The 21,823-nt window shown below is 43.2% G+C and overlaps 1 pseudogene; it reads right to left on the bottom strand.

Moving 5' to 3' along the window:
* The window catches only part of LOC127973020 (NACHT, LRR and PYD domains-containing protein 3-like), a 72,333-nt pseudogene that overhangs the window by 6,957 nt on the left and 43,553 nt on the right, over nucleotides 1-21,823 (bottom strand).

Here is a 21,823-nt window from a genome sequence, read left to right as displayed (position 1 = left end):
ACATTATAAACCTGTTAACTTGTTATCTGCGTTCACTAGCTAGTATTTTATTTGATTATACAAGTTTTTGAAATATTAACTGTATAACTAAATATTAATTATGAAATATAAACAGTATTTTCTGTTTGCAAATATATTCACAAGCAGAAAATACAGTTTATATTTTATAATTTTTAAGTAATTGGCTAGTGAAAGCAAGTCTCAAGGTACAAAGTATTACATTTATATACTGATTTTTTTATTAGAGAATAAAGCTAATATTTCAAATACTTGTATAATCAAGTAAAATAACAGTCGCTAAAGAAAATGTACCATGTTTTTACTTTGGTAAATATGAGTTAACGTTAGCGTTTATAATTAAACCACAGTAGCCACAAATTTACAGTTGTCTGAGAAGTCTTGAAATGTTCTTCAACATCATAAACCATAAAATGTAGTCAGGGTTCTGCTACAGTATGGTTTGTTTTCATGATAGGTAAACACATTCACAAGTTAACATGGTCACATTTCCTTGATTAAGCAGCTGCACGATGTGACACCAAGAGTCCTGTCTGGAATCCAGAGATCTGGTGTAGATCGGTAGCTCGGTTGTTCGGTAGCCGCTATGGGTGATCATACCAATAACTTGTAATCTTTACAAGAATATTAGAATCATGCAATGAGGAAGTCTGCATTTATTAGACACTTAATATCACATCAGTTTGTGCTTTCAGAATCGCGGAATCTGCTGAGGTCGTTCCATCACATCTGCAGCGGAGACCTGAACCAGGAAGTTGGTCAACAGATAACACGGTAAGGCCGGACATACACTGTGCGATTTTCATCCAATTATGAGCCGAATTCTGACTTGTGCGACTCTTTTTCGGGTTGGGACGATTTTCAGCATTTTTGTGCATCATTTGTCATGCAGTGTTCGTGCAGTGTACAAGGGAAAACGAGAGGCGATCTCGTGAGGTATCGCACTATTAAAGCATGGCTACGAGCCGATTTTCCGCGTTTCACTCACTGCGCAGGCGCGAAAACATAACGAAACCATGGTGACACGACGTGTAGTGTGGACTGAAGTGATGGAGGGATAACTTGTGGAGTTATGGCAAAGAAAAATAAAAATAAATGAGGGAAGAAAACCCCTGCTTAACTCCAGTTCGCGTTGCAAAATGGATAAACCATATTGGCCACGTCTTCCGAGCCACCTGCGCGTGTAGTTTTTTTTTTTTTTTTTTTACGTTTCAGCACACAGAATTCTGCATATCACCAAAGCAGTGCGTTTATCCCGGGAAAGCATGTTTATTCTGAAACAGCCAAAAACATCTGGGTTCTGAAGGATCCTACGTGTTGATTCCCCATGTATAAAGTGGGCAGTCAAATAGCAACTCGACGATCGGACCGTACAGTGAGTGTACAAAAATCGTGAGTTTTGGCTTTACATCGCATGCGATCTACTCGTACAGTGTGAGTTGGTACCTTGCCGAAATAGCACAGAAATCGCACAGTGTATGCCCGCCTTAACCGGTTAATAACACCGCCTCCATCTCTACATTGTGCGTCATATTCGCACCAGTAATTCATCCAATAAAGTGTAGGCCTTTGTATTTAAAAATTGTGTCTAGTACTATATACATTTAAAGGTTTAACTGCAAAGGATTTTATTGTTGTGACATTTGTGACACCTTTTTCACATTTTACCTTCTAAATGTGGTTGTATGTGATGTGTGTTAATGTGTGCTCAACTATGTTTGTGTGTGCATGTTAGTGAGGCATGTGTATGTGTGTTGAAGAGTACTGTATGTGGTGAAGAGAATGGAATTTTTGATGAAAACGGCTTTATCTGTCAAAACTTTCCGATCACAAGCACACACACTTATTTATTTATTTATTTCAGGTTTATTTAACAGGAACAATACACACTTATAATACATAATTAAATGTACAGTGTGCCAGAATTAGCCCAAAGGCTATTTTACACCTGCTGTCCCTGGACAGATCTCAAAATGTCACACCTAAAAAAAAAAAAAATTAAACAGAAAAATGTAAATATTACATACATGTTAGAGCCAGCCAACCTCACCAGCATAGCACAAAAAACACAAACAAACAAACAGGCAGGACAGAGAAGACAGGATAGCAGCAAGATATAATTTTGACAGTCCTGATTACCTGTTAGCCACTTCTTTAAGTTAATTTTAAAAGAAGCGTACGTTTTAAATTTCCTAATGTGAATTGGAATAAGGTTCCATTCATGAACAGCCCTGACTGAGAAAGCTGTTTGACCAAGTGCACTCTTCCTAAACAGAACAATGCAGTCACCTCTTGCTGCACTCCTTGTAGATCTGCAAGCATTTGGTGCTGTTCTCACAAACTGGCGCAATACAGGAGGAGCCAGTCCATGCAAAAACACACAAGTTGTTGTTGTTATTGTTACTCGTTTATGAAATGTGTGTTTTATTAATGAAATTGATTAAAATGTTTGATTGTCTTACCTCTTCTCTTCGAAATTATTTGCAGTCATTGGCTGTTAACTTTTAAACTGGTGCCATACTTGTTATTGTTACACTTTTTCATGAAATTAGTTTTTTATTGATAAAATTGATTTAAACTGATGTTTTAATGTTATTCAAATAGTTCTAATGTACAGTGGGTACGGAAAGTATTCAGACCCCCTTAATTTTTTCACTTTTTGTTATATTGCAGCCATTTGCTAAAATCATTTAAGTTTTTTTTTTCTCATTAATATACACACAACACCTCATATTGACAGAAAAACACAGAATTGTTGACATTTTTGCACATTTATTAAAAAAGAAAAAAACATATATCACATGGTCCAAAGTATTGCTATTTAGTAGAAGCACCCTTTTGATCTAATACAGCCATTAGTCTTTTTGGGAAAAAGGTTCTGTCAGGTTGGATGGTAAACGTAGGTGGACAGCCATTTTCAGGTCTCTCCAGAGATGCTCAATTGGGTTTAAGTCAAGGCTCTGGCTGAGCCATTCAAGAACAGTCACGGAGTAATTGTGAAGCCACTCCTTTGTTATTTTAGCTATGTGCTTAGGGTCATTGTCTTGTTGGAAGGTGAACCTTTGGCCCAGTCTGAGGTCCTGAGCACTCTGGAGAAGGTTTTTGTCCAAGATATTCCTGTACTTGGCCGCATTCATTTTTCCCTCGATTGCAACCAGTCGTCCTGTCCCTGCAGCTGAAAAACACCCCCACAGCATGATGCTGCCACCACCATGCTTCACTGTTGAGACTGTATTGTCAAGTCAAGTCAAGTCTGCTTAATTGTCAATTCTTCCACATGTACAGTACATACAAACAGAGAATCAAAATTATATTAATCTCACACTCCCGGTGCATACAGATAACATTAATAGTAGAGCCTGAAAATCTAGATCAAATATAAAATATAAGAAACAACTATACAATAGGAAAAGGGAATGTAAAAAAGACAAAATTTAAAATAAAGTTAAATAAAGCAGCGCAAGGCACATGGCAGATAGAGTGCAAATCAGTGAAGTGAACAAACGGTGCAGATAAAAGATTTTTAGTGCAAAAAAGAAGCTTATTCAGTCTGATAAATTGACAAAGGGCTCAATAGCAGTTATTTTATTTAACTGACTGATGAGGTAGTAGAATGTTGTCAGTTCCAAGGTGAATGAGGTAGTGAGCAGACCAATGCTGCACAAAGTGACTGGTGCATGCCATCGTATATTAGTGGGGGGAGGGTGGAAGGACCTGGGGATGTGGGATCCCGGTGGGGGGGGGGGGGTTTCATAGTTCAGTGGTGCCTGGGACAGAAGAGGGATGGGGGGCAAGTTCGGGAACGAGTTCAGCTTCCTGACAGCCTGATGAATGAAGCTGTCCTTCAGTCTGCTGGTCCTGGCCTGGCTGGTCCTCTCACTATGTGTTGCAGAGTCTTTCAGCAGGATGCGTTGCAGGCGCCACACCACACAGTGATGCAGCTCAACAGGATGCTCTCGATGGTGCCTCTGTAGAAGGTTTACATGATGGGGGCGGGGCTCTGGCTCTTCTCAGTTTTCGGAGGAAGTAAAGACGCTGCTGTGATTTCTTGGCAGGTGCTGCTGTGTTTTCAGTCCAGGAGAGGTCCTCTGTGATGTGCACACCAAGAAACTTGGTGCTGCTGACTCTCTCAACAGTCGCAACATTGATGGTCAGAGGAACATGCTGAGTGTGTGCTCTCCTGAAGCCAACAACAATCTCCTTTGACTTCTCCACGTTCAGAGAGAGATTGTGGTCACTGCACCATTCGGCCAGGCGGCTCACCTCGCTCCTGTAGTTTGTCTCATCTTTGTTGCCAATGAGAACCACCACAATCATGTGCACTGGAGAACCACTCCAGTGCAGTGGTGCTGTTTTGTTGCTCAAAGCGAGCGAAGAAGGTGTTCAGCTTGTTCAGCAGAGAGATGTTGCTATCACAGGTCCGTGGTGGGGGCTTAAAGGGTTAGTTCGCCCAAAAATTTAAATTATGTCATTAATAACTCACCCTTATGCTGTTCCAAACATGTAAGGCCTCCTTTTATCTTCGGAACACAGTTTAAGATATTTTAGATTTAGTCCGAGAGCTCTCAGTCCCTCCATTGAAGCTGTGTGTACGGTATACTGTCCATGTCCAGAAAGGTAAGAAAAACATCATAAAAGTAGTCCATGTGACATCAGAGGGTCCGTTGGAATTTTTTGAGGCATCGAAAATACATTTTGGTCCAAAAATAGCAAAAACGACGACTTTATTCAGCATTGTCTTCTCTTCCGTGTCTGTTGTGAGAGATAGTTCAAATCAAAGCAGCTGGATATCCAGTTCACGAACGAATCATTCAGTTCACCAAATCGAACTGAATCGTTTTAAACGGTTCGCTTCTCTAATACGCATTAATCCACAAATGACTTAAGATGTTAACTTTTTTTTTATGTGTCTGACACTTCCTCTGAGTTCAAACAAACCAATATCCCGGAGTAATTCATGTACTCAAACAGTACACTGACTGAACTGCTGTGAAGAGAGAACTGAAGATGAACACAGAGCCGAGCCAGATAACGAACAATAGACTGACTCGTTCACGAGTGAAGAACCGGTTGCATCGGTGTTCGGATCACCAGTAGTTCTTTCGGACAGTTCGAATCAATAAACCGGTTGAAGAAAACGGTTCACCAGTTCTTTTGCGCTCGACGTAATGGCGTCATTGGCGATGATTGCCCTTGATTCAAGCCTTCGGTTTACCCGCACCCATAACACTAGCACAGAATCAGTTCAGAATCAATCACCAAAAGAATCAGTTCAGTTCAGACGCTCTGTGTGTCGGTCTGCTTCACGCTGAATCACACATGCGCCGTATCATCAGCTCCTCGGTTCACGAATCGGACGCGTCTGACAGAAACGGTTCTGACTCGTGAACGATTCAATGTTTTGTTCGTTATCTGGCTAGGCTCGGTGTTCATCTTCTGTTCTCTCTTCACAGCAGTTCAGTCAGTGTACTGTTTGAGTACATGAATTACTCCGGGATATTGGTTTGTTTGAACTCAGAGGAAGTGTCAGCCACATTAAAAAAGTTAACAGCTTAAGTCATTTGTGGATTAATGCGTATTAGAGATGCGAACCGTTTAAAACGATTCAGTTCGATTTGGTGAACTGAATGATTTGTTTGCGAACCGGAAATCCAGCTGCTTTGATTTGAACTCTCTCTCACACAGACACGGAAGAGAAGACAATGCTGAATAAAGTCGTTGTTTTTGCTATTTTTGGACCAAAATGTATTTTCGATGCTTCAAAAAATTCCAACGGACCCTCTGATGTCACATGGACTACTTTGATGATGTTTTTCTTACCTTTCTGGACATGGACAGTATACCGTACACACAGCTTCAATGGAGGGACTGAGAGCTCTAGGACTAAATCTAAAATATCTTAAACTGTGTTCCGAAGATAAAAGGTCTTACATGTTTGGAACAGCATAAGGGTGAGTTATTAATGACATAATTTTCATTTTTGGGCGAACTAACCCTTTAATGTCCGTAATGATCCTTGTGATCCGCTTGATCCTATTCCATCTCATCTCCTTCAAGCCATTTCTCCTGCAGTTGTACCTGCACTCACTCACATCATCAACACATCCCTCCACACTGGTGTTTTTCCCTCATCATTTAGACAGGCACGTATAACTCCATTACTTAAGAAACCCCAACATCAACCCATCTCTTTTAGAGAACTACAGACCAGTTTCCCTTCTTCCTTTCATTGCAAAAACACTTGAACTGGCTGTGTTCAAACAAGTCTCTACATTTCTCATACACAACAACATCCTTGACAGCAACCAATCTGGCTTCAGAAGTGGACATTCAACTGAAACTGCCTTGCTCTCAGTTGTTGAAGCTCTAAGACTGGCAAGAGCGGAATCCAAATCTTCAGTACTTATCCTGCTTGATCTGTCCGCTGCTTTTGACACGGTTAACCACCAGATCCTCCTATCAACCCTACTGGCAAAAGGCATCTCAGGAACCACACTTCAATGGTTTGAGTCTTACCTATCAGATAGGTCCTTCAAAGTATCTTGGAGAGGTGAGGTGTCCAAGTCACAACATCTAACTACTGGGGTGCCTCAGGGCTCAGTTCTTGGACCACTTCTCTTCTCTGTCTCCATGGCAGCATCAGGTTCTGTCATTCAGAAACATGGCTTTTCATACCACTGCTATGCTGATGACACTCAACTCTACCTCTAATTCCATCCTGATGATCCGACGGTAGCTATTCGTATCTCAGCTTGTCTAACAGACATTTCTTCCTGGATGATGAACCATCACCTTCAACTCAACCTTGCCAAGACAGAACTGCTTGTGATTCCAGCAAACCCATCGTTTCATCAAAATTTTACCATCAAGTTAGGCACATCAACCATGACTCCTTCAAAAACAGCTAGAAGCCTTGGAGTTATGATTGATGATCAGCTGACTTTCTCAGACCACATTGCTAAAACTGTCCGATCCTGCAGATTTGCTTTATTCAACATCAAGAAGATCAAGCTCTTTCTTTCGGAACATGCTGCACAACTCCTTGTTCAAGCTCTTTTTCTGTCCAGACAGGACTATTGCAATGCCCTCTTGGCAGGTCTTCCAGCCAATTCTATCAAACCTTTACAATTAATTCAGAACGCGGCAGCAAGATAAATTTTTAATGAGCCAAAAAGAATATGTCACACCTCTGTTTATCAATTTGCACTGGTTTCCAATAGCTGCTCGTATAAAATTCAAGGCATTGATGTTTGCCTACAAAACTACCACTGGCTCTGCACCCATTTACCTAAATTTGTTACTTTAGACTTACTTTGTGCCCTCTTAGAAGCTTGCGTTCTGCAAATGAACGTCGCTTGATTGTGCCATCCCAAAGAAGCACAAAGTCACTTTTACAGACTTTTAAATTAAATGTTCCCTCCTGGTGGAATGATCTCCCCAACTCAATCCGGACAGCTGAGTCCTTAGCCATCTTCAAGATCATCTTCTTTATTTGACCCTCTAACTTTAACACTCATTATTCTAATTCTATTCTTTAAAAAAAAATCTAACCTCCGCGCTTACGCCTCTTCTGCTTCCTCTCACACCACTTGTGGCACCTCCGCTGTGGGCGAGATGCAGTAGTGGGGGTCGGTGGTGGTGTAGGCCTCCGTAGCAGACCGAGATCCCACAGGTGTTCCGCGTGCGCGGAATTTAACTGTAAAAATGCGGTTCTGCCAACATCGAGCAGAAACTCGCGACTGTATGAGCGCTTACAGACAGGTAGATGCGATGAAGACGTACAAAAACACTGCGACTCACAAGACAAGAGTTGACTTTCTACAACTTTCTCCCATCTCCCGACTGCATCACTGGAGCTCAGCCACAGTGATCTTTGGGTTCTTCTTTACCTCTCTCACCAAGGCTCTTCTTTCCCGATAGCTCAGTTTGGCCAGATGGCCAGCTCTAGGAAGGGTTCTGGTCATCCCAAACGTCTTCCATGTAGGGATTGTGGAGGCCACTGTGCTCTTAGGAACCTTAAGGGCAGCAGAATTTTTTTTTTTGTAACCTTGGCCAGATCTGTGCCTTGCCACAATTCCGTCTCTGAGCTCTTCAGGCAATTCATTTGACCTCATGATTCTCATTTGCTCTGACATGCACTGTGAGCTGTAAGGTCTTCTATAGACAGGTGTGTGGCTTTCCTAATCAAGTCCAATCAGTATAATCAAACACAGCTGGACTCAAATGAAGGTGTAGAACCATCTCAAGGATGATCAGAAGAAATGGACAGCACCTGAGTTAAATATATGAGTGTAACAGCAAAGGGTCTGAATACTTAGGACCAAATCTGCAAAAATGTCAACAATTCTGTGTTTTTCTGCCAATATGTGGTGCTGTGTGTACATTAATGAGGAAAAAAATTAACTTTAATGATTTTAGGAAATGGCTGCAATATAACAGAGTGAAAAATTTAAGGGGGTCTGAATACTTTCCGTATCTACTGTAATTTAATAGCAATATTACACTGTTACATTATAAAATTAAATATAATTAAATGTTTAACAGAAAAGTCTCTATTTCAAGTGTCATTATTTGCATCATTAGAGTCAAACCAGAAGACAGAGAAAGCATTTTGTTACATCAAAATTTTATAAAAATGTAACAACAATCAACAGGAATGCTTAAACAGAACTTGATTAATATGATCCAATTTCTTCCTCTTGGTTCTCCAGCAATCTCAAACTCACTCTCTCTTTGTGTGTGTGTGTGTGTGTGTGTGTGTCTGTGTGTGTGTGGGTGTGTGTGTGTATGGAAGTAAAATAATGACAAATGTCTTTGAAACAAAAAAGCATGCTGAATAGCACTAACTGAAAAATAATGCATTGCATTAACAGTACTTGCATTTTAATGCCTTGTATTTCCAAGGATTGCATTTTTAGGTCCTGAAATTTAACATAGTTGTTCGTTTAAGCTGTGAATATTTCAATTAAAAATATTTCACACACCTTTTCATAATTAAAAAATCAATAATTCATATTCACGTTCCAGAATTCACTTCCAAAATATTCAATCGGTTTAAAAATACGATGTATAATATTCGACAGGCAAATTTCGGTCCATTTTATTTCACTTTCCAAATTCGCTTCCACAAATTCAGTGGTTAAAATTCGGCAGATAATTCGCCCTTTCACATCCGGGAGCTGCAGGAATAGCAGTACAGCAACAGGTGGATTAAATAATACTGTTACAAAAACTGATCTGCATAATTGGAGCAAGCGCTAAGCAGAAGTTTTGATTATCGGGGCATGTGGGAAAGCTGATTGTGTGAATGTGAATGTTTATTTCAACATCTTTGCCTTTACCATAGACAAAGGCTGTTACCCGTAGCCTATTAAACAGCATTCTCTACCATAAAGGAGATTATAATGGGATTTTACCCAACGCTGAAGTACAGAACTAACATTACATCTAAGGAAGACATATATTGCTTTTGCTTGTTTAGTTTCCGTAACTTTGTGTCATGGCTTGTGCTTCGCTGTGCTGTAATACTGGGGATCCCCTCACGTCACACTGCAGGATTCTCCAATGACGAGTAACTCTTCTCAATCAAATAATACTATGATATAAGACCTCAGATCTCAGATTACACTTTATTGATGATTATGCAAACGGTTACCCCTCAGAAATCTGTTAAAGAAAAGAAAACTGGCTCAGCGCACTAACAGCGATTACATTTACATTTATTCACTTAGCAGACGCTTTTATCCAAGTCACTTAATAAGAAAAACTCCGTGTTAAACTTTAACGTTAAAAAATTAACGTCTTTTATTGCCTCAATATATTAAATTCGGCATCTAATTAATACAATATATTACTGTATATTATGTACATTTCATCAGATGAGCACAGAAATAAGCCCCACAAACCAAAAAGTTTCACCAAATAATTTTTTTTTTTTCGTAAAAAGAAAACCAAGCGGCGTAGTTTTATGTTTGATATTTGCTGATATTTATGTTTGATATCTTACTGGCGCCGATACAGGATGGCTGCCTCCGTGACGAGCTCTGCATATGTTTTTGTGTTTTTGTTAGTTTGTCCTGTCTTTAGTTATATTCCTGCCATCAGTTTCACCAGGGAAGAACTGCTGAACATTCGGCAGAACGCACCACAAGATGTTTTTCCGGATTTCAATTATTCAGACGTTTTAGTGAACATTGTTATCGGAGGAGCAGCGGCGCTGATCAAATGCTTCAGGACGCGCAGACGGGGGAAGCGAGCGGGAGCGCTCGTCAGACTCAGGAAGCGCGGATTTCGAACGCCGTTGCCTAGCATCCATCTGGCAAATCTCCGCTCTCTACCCAACAAAACGGACGAATTCCTTCTGCTTTCTCGGACAAATAAGGATTTCACACACTCTGCTGCTCTGTGTTTCACGGAAACCTGGCTGAATGACACCATACCGGACAGCGCGCTCCATCTGCCGGACTTTCAGCTGTTTAGACCGGATCGCGAATCAGAATCTACGGGGAAATCACGCGGCGGCGGGACATGCTTTTACATCAATGAACGGTGGTGTACAGATGTAACTGTGTTAAAGAAGATGTGCTGCTCAAATCTCGAAACACTCTTCATTAACTGCAAGCCGTTCTATTCGCCGCGGGAGTTTCACTCGTTCATTCTGGTCAGTGTTTACATCCCTCCGCAAGCGCATGTGAGCTCAGCTTTACAGAAACTCGCTGATCAGATCACAGACACAGAACAACAACACCCGGACTCTGTTTTAATCATTCTTGGGGACTTTAACAAAGCCAATCTCTCCCGTGAACTGCCAAAATACAGACAGCATGTTACTTGTCCCACAAGAGACAGTAATATATTGGATCACTGTTACACCACAATAAAGGATGCATTTCACTCTGTTCCACGAGCAGCTTTGGGACGTTCTGATCACCTTCTGGTTCATCTTATACCGTCCTACAGGCAGAAACTAAAATCAGCTAAACCTGTATCAAGAACTGTAAAAAGATGGACTAATGAAGCAGAGCAGGATTTACAATCTTGTTTTGACCTCACTGATTGGAGTGTTTTTGAAGCTGCTGCCACCGATCTGGATGAACTCACAGAGACCGTAACATCATATATCAGTTTCTGTGAGGATATGTGTATTCCTACAAAGACTCAACTAATTTACAACAATGACAAACCGTGGTTCACTGCAAAACTCAGACAGCTCCGTCAGGCCAAAGAAGATGCTTACGTGAAGGGGGACAATGTCTTGTATAAACAGGCTAAATACACACTGGGAAAGGAGATCAAAGTGGCAAAGAGGAATTATTCTGAAAAAATAAGGACTCAGTTCACTTCCAACGACTCCGCATCAGTGTGGAAAAGTCTAAAGAAGATCACCAACTACAAGACACCACCCCCCAGCACTGTAGAGAATCAACGACTGGCAGACGATCTGAACGAGTTTTACTGCAGGTTTGAAAGAACACCCATCACCTGCCCTGAACGCCTCCCCACACAACCATTCACACCCTTCACAACTCCTGCAACCAGCCCTGAATGCCTCTCCAAACAAACGTTCACACCATTAACAGCTCCTGCAACCCATCCTGAACACCTCTCCAATCAAGCACTCTCACCATTCTCACCTCCTGCATCCCCCCTCTCCCCCACACCTGCAATTCAGATCAGCGAGGATGCGGTGCGCCAGGTCTTCCGGAAGCAGAAAAGGAAAAAAGCACCAGGCCCAGATTGTGTTACACCAGCCTGTCTGAAATCCTGTGCTGACCAGCTGGCCCCCATCTTCACACAGATCTTCAACAGATCGCTGGAGCTGTGCGAAGTCCCTTCATGCTTCAAACGTTCCACCATCATCCCCATCCCTAAGAAACCCAAAATTTCAGGACTAAATGACTACAGGCCTGCGGCTCTAACGTCTGTAGTCATGAAGTCATTTGAAAAACTGGTGCTGGCCCAACTGAAGGACATCACTGGGCCCTTACTGTATCCTCTTCAGTTTGCCTACAGAGCAAACAGGTCTGTGGACGATGCAGTAAACATTGGACTGCATTATGTTCTGCAACACCTAGACAGACCGGGGACTTATGTGAGGATCCTGTTTGTGGACTTCAGCTCTGCCTTCAACACGATCATCCCAAACCTCCTCCTGCCCAAACTAAATCAGCTCTCCGTGCCCACCTCCGTCTGTCAGTGGATCAACAGCTTCCTGACAGACAGGCAGCAGCTAGTGAGGCTGGGAAAATACACATCCAGCACCCGTACAATCAGCACCGGAGCTCCCCAGGGCTGCGTTCTCTCCCCACTGCTCTTCTCCCTGTACACCAACGATTGCACATCTAAGGACCCCTCTGTCAAGCTCCTGAGGTTTGCAGACGACACCACACTCATCGGCCTCATTCAGGACGGTGACGAGTCTGCTTACAGACAGGAGGTAAAAGAGCTGGCTGTCTGGTGCAGTCTCAACAACCTGGAGCTTAACACGCTCAAAACAGTGGAGATGATCGTGGACGTCAGGAGAAACCCCCTTGCTCTCCCCCCACTCACCATCATAAACAGCACTGTGACTGCAGTGGAGTCATTCAGGTTCCTGGGCACCACTATCTCTCAGGACCTGAAGTGGGACATTCACATTGACTCCATCGTAAAAAAGGCCCAGCAGAGGTTGTACTTCCTTCGCCAGCTGAGGAAGTTTAACCTGCCACAGGAGCTGCTGAAACAGTTCTACTCCACCATCATTGAATCCATCCTCTGCACTTCAGTAACTGTCTGGTTCAGCTCAGCTTCTAAATCTGACCTCAGAAGACTACAGAGGGTAGTCCGGACTGCTGAGCGAATCATCAGTACAACCCTCCCATCTATTCAAGAACTGTACTTATCCAGAGTGAGAAAAAGGGCTGACAAAATCACTCTGGACCCCTCACATCCAGCACACTCCCTCTTTGAACTGTTGCCATCTGGTCGACGCTACAGAGCACTGAGCACTAGAACGACCAGACACAGGACCAGTTTCTTCCCTCAGGCAATCCATCTTATGAACAGCTGATAATAACTGCGAACACACTACACTTTATATTTATATACACATACACTTATTTATCTAACACACATACTTAGTATACACTTAAATTTTGCACATAATATACATGTACATACATAACTGCATTTTGTAAATATACCTGCCTACAATTGTCAATTTGTATATTGTCATTCACTATCTACTTATTTGTATTTTTTATTCTTTCATTATGTGTTTTATGTTCTGTCGCTGTCATTCTGTTGTACTGCGGAGCTTCTGTCACGAAAACAAATTCCTCGTATGTGTAAACATACCTGGCAATAAAGCTCATTCTGATTCTGATTCTGATTCTGTCTATTCGCCTAAGCTGCTTTAGGGACCATCTGCAAATTTACCTCAAAATGAAACATAGTACAATATTAAATTCAAATTAATCAGTTTACACTAAATTAATAATTAACTCAAACTGAAATAACTTATTTCTCTTTGTATGGACACTACACAAATATTGTTTAAGAAAAAAATTGTAAGTCAGTCTTGTATCTAGCAATGTACAACAACTGTTGGAACATGAAAAACCCTTTCCAGGGATCTTTAATATGTAAATAATTGTATACTGTAAATATATGAAGGGAGGTATAGGCAAAATCTCACCTGTAGATAATCACTATGAGAAACACAAGATTTAGAATTTGACAGTACGTTTTAAAATTTTAAAAATTTTAATTTTTTTATTAAAACACATTGGACCTTTTAACCCAGTCAGTGGAATTGTCTGATGGTCCCTTGGGTCCCTGCTCTCTCCATGAAGACGCCTAGTTTTTTTCTAGGTGCGTCCGCACCGCATCGAGTTAAAAACATCTAAACTTTTCAGAATACCGCAAGCGCACCACGGGTCATGTGGCAAGAACTAACCAGTCAGCTTTATCCTTTCCCATAACAAAGTTGAAAGCTCAGCCAAGATGAAGGAACAGCTGATCATAGCTGTATATGGATTGCCATTTTGAAATAAGTTTAGTAGCAGAGCTACTGCAAGCGATTTTTTTTGTGCTGCAAATCCATTTATCCTTTGCTGAAATTTCCGCGTCTTCATGGAGAGAGCACGTCATGGATGCTTAGCAACGGCAGATGCCTCAGGAGCGCAACTGCCCGAGCGCTTTGGAAAGAAGGAGAAAGCGGTGTGCCTAGCGTTTTCCATGCGTTTTTAAGCACGATATGTGAAAAGCCCCTTACTCGTCATTGGGGAATCCTGGAGTGTGACGTGAGGGGATGTAATGTTAGTTCTGTACTTCAGCGTTGGGTAAAATCCCATTATAATCTCCTTTATGGTAGAGAAATGCTGCTTAGGCTACGGGTAACAGCCTTTATACAGTCTATGGTAAAGGCAAAGATGTTGAAATAAACATTCACATTCACATTCACACAATCATCTTTTCCACATGCCCCGAATCCCCGATAATCAAAACTTCTGCTTAGCGCCTGCTCCATTTATGCAGATCAGTTTTTGTGACTGTATTACTTAATCCACCTGTTGCTTTAGTCTTCATCAGAAGCCGCTTGCACCACCTGCTGGTGAGCGACTGACAGGAGATGGAGATCATGCCTCTGTGCTCTACTGCTATTCCTGCAGCTCCCGGATGTGAAAGGGCGAATTATCTGCCGAATTTTAACCACTGAATTTGTGGAAGCGAATTTGGAAAGTGAAATAAAATGGACCGAAATTTGCCTGTCGAATATTATACATCGTATTTTTAAACCGATTGAATATTTTGGAAGTGAATTCTGGAACGTGAATATGAATTATTGATTTTTTAATTATGAAAAGGTGTCTGAAATATTTTTAATTGAAATATTCACAGCTTAAACGAACAACTATGTTAAATTTCAGGACCTAAAAATGCAATCCTTGGAAATACAAGGCATTAAAATGCAAGTACTGTTAATGCAATGCATATTCTTTTCAGTTAGTGCTATTCAGCATGCTTTTTTGTTTCAAAGACATTTGTCATTATTTTACTTCCATAGTGTGTGTGTGTGTGTGTGCATGCGTGTCTGCCTGTATTTCGTTTTTTTTTCATATTTCCCATTCATTTCCTATGGCGGTCATTTTTGACAGCAAACACCACAAGTGTGAATACGTTTTATGACTATTTAGCTACAAATCATCCACAATTTGTTGTGTGTTCAATGCTGCAAAAGGCATCAAGTTTCATACAATTCAGATTAAGTTAAAAATATTAAGAATGCCTTTTCAGCCTGCAACCTGAGGGTTACTAAACAACTTTTTTTTTTTAAGGTTTTGTGGGTCTTTTCTTTAATCACTGAAAATGTAGAAAGAAAAAGTGACAAACTTTAACTCACTCATTGACCACTTTCGTAATGAGTTCAAAACTAAACAGATTTAGACTCCTGTCTGCTCAGCTCTGAACCCCTTATTTATTCATCTCCTCTACCTGGAACATCAGAGAGGCTTAGGAAGAAAATAAAGCTCCTGTAAATGTTTGGTTAATCAAACAGGAGCAGCAGGTCATGTGATGTGATGGAGATCATTGGAATGAACTTCATTTTCAGTGTTAATTGTAATTTTGTTAAGATTGATTGTTTACTGAACATTTATTTTGCAAGCTAAAATTTACATTCAAAGACACATTTAGTGAGGACGATGTGAATATCAGAGAGATGATCTTACCCCAGTTTCTCTATTTTACAGTGAGGTTTCGCCAGTAATACAGCAAGAAGCTTCACATCAAAATTTCCTAGTTTATTTCCAGACAGATCCAGTTCTCTCAGGTGTTCAGGGTTTGATATCAGAGCTAAAGTCAGAGCAGCACAACCTTCATCTGTGACACCACAATAACTCAACCTGTAGAGATCAATGACACACTCTTCACTCCCTCAGATCAGATCAGTTTTGCAGCGAATCCATTATTATACAGAGGGTACAAACATAAAGCACAAATCAAAGTTTAATAAATAACTGGACTGAGATCTAAAATGACACAGACCACAATACATGATCATAAAAAACATCTCATGGTTAGGTATATAACCATGGTTCCTCAAGGGAACGAGGCGCTGCGTTGAAACTATGGGGAATGCCATTAGCATGAGCGACTCTGAATATCTGTAATCTGTCCAATGGAAGGCGTGATGTCACGGGCGGGGTGACATAAGTGACAAGGAAGCTATAAAAGCAAGTGCCGTGCAGCTGGCATCAGCTTCGAGGAGAGAAGCAAGTGTTATTAGGGTTGCTGGGAGTATGACTCTGAGACGCAGCGTCTCTGTCACGGTAGGAAATCCAGTGTTTCCTCCGTGTCATGTTTTGTGGTTGTTTTTGTACTTACGTTGTCTCCATGTGCTCGTTTAGTTGATTGTCATCACCTGGGTGTTGATTGTCTCGCTCCAGCTGATCCTCATCACACCTCAGCTACTTATACTCACCTCGCTCTCTCTCTGTTGTCAGATCCTCTCTCATGTCTCCGTGTCCTAGTTGGATTACCGTCTTCCGTGTTCGTGTGCTGGATTGGGTTCGTGTTGTCGTCCTCGTGTCAGTGTTCAGGTCTGTTCCTGGTTTCAACCATTGACCACCTTCACCTGCACCATCGACTTCACCATCCAGCTCTTCTCACGCCACCGTAGACCTTCCTTGCCATTGCCAACATTCTGGACTCTCTTTCTAATAAACATCATCTGACTGCCTGCAATTGCTTCCTCCTCTTTTACCTGTCGTTACAGTAGGATCTGACCATCATGGAAGCAGCAGGCGATCGCTCCCCATCTCATCTGGAGGAATTTCTGCAGAGAGCCGTGGGTCGTATGGATCGCCAAGACAAGGCGATAGATGAGATGGGTCGAGCATTCCAAGCAATGGTGACGAAGGTGTCCGAGCTCGCTCTCCAGACTCAACACCAACAACAACCGCCACCCGCTGCGCCTCCCACGCCACCCACACCGCCGATCGTCTCCGGGGGGATTTCCCAGCCCGAACCACGCCTCCCCATCCCTGAGAAATATGCGGGTGAGCCAGAGTTTTGTCGATCATTTCTATCTCATTGTTCTCTGCACTTCGCCCTGCAGCCCCGCACGTTCTACACCGAGGAAATGAAGGTGGCATTCGTCTTGTCACTACTGACGGGAAGGGCTGCCCTCTGGGGGACGGCGGTGTGGGAAAACCAAGACAGCTGCTGTGCCTCGTTCCACGCCCTTTCGGAGGAGATGAGACGGGTCTTCGACCGCTCCGTCGCCGGGAGGGAAGCGGCTAGACTTCTCACGGACCTACGTCAGGAGGACAGGTCCGTATCCGATTACTCGATTGAGTTCCGCACCCTGGCGGCGGAGTGTAAGTGGAACGAAGAGGCGCAGTGGGATCACTTCCTGCATGGGTTGGCTGACCGCATCCAACAGGAGATCCGCGCCGTCGAGCTCCCCACTTCTCTCAATAGCCTGATTGACCTCACCATCAGAGTTGACAACCGACTCGATCAAGCCGCCAGACGGAGGGGGAGAGCAGTTCTCGCGAACAGACCGGAGGCTCAGTGTCAGCGCTCAGAGGTTGCGGTCAGCCCACCGGGAGATCTTGAACCCATGCAGGTGGGGCGAGCTCGGCTCTCCCGGGAGGAGAGGATCAGGCGGAGATCCCTGGGACTATGTTTATACTGCGGCAGCCAAGAACATCACATCCAGCGCTGTCCGGTAAGAAGACCAAGCCCGATAGTAAAACTGAGGCTACTATCGGGTGGGATCTCTGCCAGGAAGACCTCATCTACATCGACACTCCTTCCGGTGAGTCTACGGTGGTCCACCCACGCACTCGATCATCACGCTTTGTTGGATTCTGGGGCCGAGGGTAGTTTCATGGACTTTAAGTTTGCCACTAAACTCAACATTCTTCTCACCTCCCTCAAACACCCCATTGCACCTTTTGCACTCAACGGACACAAACTGCCAGTCATCACACAGACCACTTTACCTGTTTCCCTCATCACGTCTGGCAACCATACGGAGGAGATTTCATTTTACATCACGGACTCACCTCAATCCCCCATTGTTCTCGGTCACACCTGGCTCCAGAAACACAACCCCAGGATCAATTGGCGCCTCGGATCTGTGATTAGCTGGAGCGAGGAATGTCATTTGTCTTGTCTTTTGTCTGCTGGTGTTAATGTTTCTGAGTCTGTGTTTCAGGGGGAAGCAGTGGATTTGGCTAGCGTGCCCGCGGAGTACCACGACCTGAAGGAGGTGTTCAGTAAGTCTCGTGCTGATTCTCTTCCTCCTCATCGTCCCTATGACTGTGCGATAGAGTTATTGCCAGGTACTTCTCCGCCTAAGGGCAAGTTATATTCTTTGTCTATTCCAGAGATGGCGGCCATGGAGAAATATATATCCAGTTCTCTAGCAACGGGGTTTATCCGCCCTTCCTCTTCTCCAGCGGGGGCGGGGTTCTTTTTTGTGGGAAAGAAGGACGGATCCTTGCGACCTTGCATTGACTACCGAGGGCTGAACAACATAACGGTAAAGAATACCTATCCTTTGCCGCTTATGTCTTCAGCTTTTGAGAGGTTGCAGGGAGCGTTCGTTTTCACTAAATTGGACTTACGTAATGCTTATCATTTGGTCCGCATCAGGGAGGGGGATGAGTGGAAGACTGCCTTTAACACCCCTAGAGGCCATTTTGAGTACTGCGTGATGCCGTTCGGGCTAACGAACTCGCCGGCAGTCTTCCAAGCACTCGTTAATGACGAGTTGCGAGACATGGTCGATCTGTTCATATATGTTTACCTGGATGACATATTGATTTTTTCTTCGTCTCTCCAGGAACACGTGCAACACGTACGACGAGTGCTTCTGCGGTTGCTAGAGAATGGATTGTTTGTCAAGGCGGAGAAATGCGTTTTTCATGCACAGTCTGTTTCTTTTCTAGGACACATCATTTCGACTGAGGGTGTTCGCATGGATCCTGAGAAGGTTAAGGCTGTGGTAAATTGGCCATCCCCAGAGTCTCGCAAGGCCCTGCAGAGATTTCTGGGGTTCGCCAATTTTTACCGGCGTTTCATTCGCAATTTCAGCCAACTAGCCGCTCCTCTGACCGCCTTGACCTCCCCTAGTTTGACGTTCAGGTGGTCAGACGCAGCTGAGGCTGCGTTTGCCGAACTGAAAAGCTGCTTTGTTTCAGCTCCCATTCTCGTCACCCCTGATCGCTCACGTCAATTCATAGTGGAGGTTGACGCGTCAGAGGTGGGGGTAGGAGCAGTGTTATCCCAACGCGCATCCTCAGACGGAAAGGTGCATCCATGCGCGTATTATTCTCACCGTTTATCTCCTGCAGAAGTTAATTATGACATTGGCAATCGAGAGTTGTTGGCAGTCAAACTTGCACTGGAAGAATGGCGTCACTGGCTTGAGGGGTCGGGTGTACCTTTCATTGTATGGACGGACCATAAGAATCTCGAATACATTAGAACCGCCAAAAGACTTAACTCCAGGCAGGCTCGGTGGGCATTGTTTTTCGGTCGTTTCGATTTTACACTTTCTTACCGGCCGGGTTCCAAAAACATCAAACCCGATGCTTTATCCCGTCTTTTTGAGCGTTCCGATCGTACTGCTACTCCCGAGCCCATTTTACCGGGGACCATCATTATCTCCGCGCTCAGATGGGAGGTCGAATCGAAGGTGTTGACTGCCTTAGAAGGGGTAACGCCCCCGGCTCGTTGCCCACCGAACCGGTTACGGTCAGACGTTCTCCAGTGGGGTCATTGTTCCAGTGTTGCTTGTCACCCAGGGGTTAGTAGAACTAGATTTCTAGTCAAGCAACGATTTTGGTGGCCTGGTATGGCTCGTGACGTCCACGATTTCGTCTTGGCTTGTTCAGTTTGCGCTATTGGTAAGACTTCCAATCGACCTCCAGATGGGTTACTCTTACCGCTGTCTGTCCCTTCGAGACCCTGGTCCCACATTTCGCTAGATTTTATTACCGCCCTCCTGCCCTCTAAAGGCAATACGGTGATTTTAACCGTAGTGGACCGGTTCTCGAAGGCGACTCATTTTATTCCCTTGCCCAAATTACCTTCAGCCAAGGAAACAGCGGTAGCTGTCATTGACCACGTCTTCCGTATACATGGCCTTCCGACAGACGTGGTTTCTGACAGGGGTCCCCAATTTGTGTCCAAATTTTGGCGAGAATTTTGTAAATTGTTAGGAGCGACTGTTAGTCTTTCTTCCGGGTTCCATCCCCAGAGCAATGGTCAAACCGAGCGAGCCAATCAGGATGTCGAGAGGGTTTTGCGATGTTTGGCTTCCAATAATCCTTCGTCCTGGTGTCAGCAACTCTCAGTTGTGGAGTACGCACACAATTCTTTGCCAGTGTCATCTACGGGCATGTCTCCATTTAAGTGTAGTTTAGGGTACCAACCACCTAATTTTGTCAGTACGGAATCCGAGGTTTCGGTCCCCTCCGCACACGCACTAGTCCAGAGGTGTCACCGCACCTGGACCAGAGCTCGCAGAGCTCTGCTCCAGGCTAGGTCGCGCACCAAGGCTAAGGCCGATCGCCACCGGTCGAAGCCTCCCCGTTACGTCGTCGGTCAAAGAGTGTGGCTTTCTACCCAGAATATTCCTATGCGTTCCGTTTCTAACAAACTTGCTCCCAAATTTATTGGCCCGTTTTCTATTACCAAGATTATTAATCCGGTAACCGTGCGTCTTAGCCTTCCTCCGGCGTACAGGAGGATTCATCCCGTGTTCCATGTGTCCAAAATTAAATCGGTGATTTCTTCCCGTCTTAATCCGCCTGCCCCGGTTCCCCCCCCGCCTCGTCTCGTTAATGGGGAAACCACCTATTCGGTTAATCGTATTCTGGACTCTAGACGGAGGGGACGCAGTTTTCAGTACTTGGTGGATTGGGAAGGTTACGGTCCGGAGGAGAGAAGCTGGGTTCCTGCTCGGGACATATTGGATCACCACCTTATAGATGATTAAAATCTACAGGTAAAGCAGGCTGGGAACGTCAGGTGACGTCCTAGGGGAGAGGGTACTGTCACGGTAGGAAATCCAGTGTTTCCTCCGTGTCATGTTTTGTGGTTGTTTTTGTACTTACGTTGTCTCCATGTGCTCGTTTAGTTGATTGTCATCACCTGGGTGAGGTGCTATTTAAAAAAAAAAGGAAAAATTATACTTGAAATAAAACTCCACACTTCTGTATAGGGCTGGGCGATCTCTCTATTTTTTGACTGATTTGCGGTATAAGGTAGTCTATATCTTGGTATTTTGGATTTGGATTAAACAAATAAAGTGAATGTAAGCATATAGGCATATATTAGGGTTAAAATCTCATTACATTGTAACATAACATTGCAATCTTATATATATATATATATATATATATATATATATATATATATATATATATATATATATATATATATTAAAGCAGAAGTTAAAATTAAAAATTATTAAAAAGCACAGACTGAGTAAAAAGGCTATTTTGATTACCCCATTACACTTTACAGTTAGTGCTATCATACAAATACACTTACTTATAGGTTTAAAATTCTACATGTCACATTTAATGTCCAACTATAAATATTTCAGCAAAATTTATACATTAGAATTATTGCGCTCCTGTTTCATTGAGATGTCATCTGTTTGGCGGGCATGCGTGGCTGTGCTCGACTAGTGGAGAATCGCTAAGCTCATGCACTTCTGACAACAAAATTGAAACATTTCCATTGGTTTTTTAGCATTTACAGATGGAGAATATACCTGTGCAATGTAAGTTATGCATTAAGG

Source organism: Carassius gibelio, chromosome B15 (assembly GCF_023724105.1).
Source record: "Carassius gibelio isolate Cgi1373 ecotype wild population from Czech Republic chromosome B15, carGib1.2-hapl.c, whole genome shotgun sequence".
In the NCBI taxonomy this organism is placed as follows: domain Eukaryota; kingdom Metazoa; phylum Chordata; class Actinopteri; order Cypriniformes; family Cyprinidae; genus Carassius; species Carassius gibelio.
The sequence above is the reverse complement of the archived record's forward strand: the minus strand, read 5'-3'. Positions and strand labels throughout refer to the sequence as shown.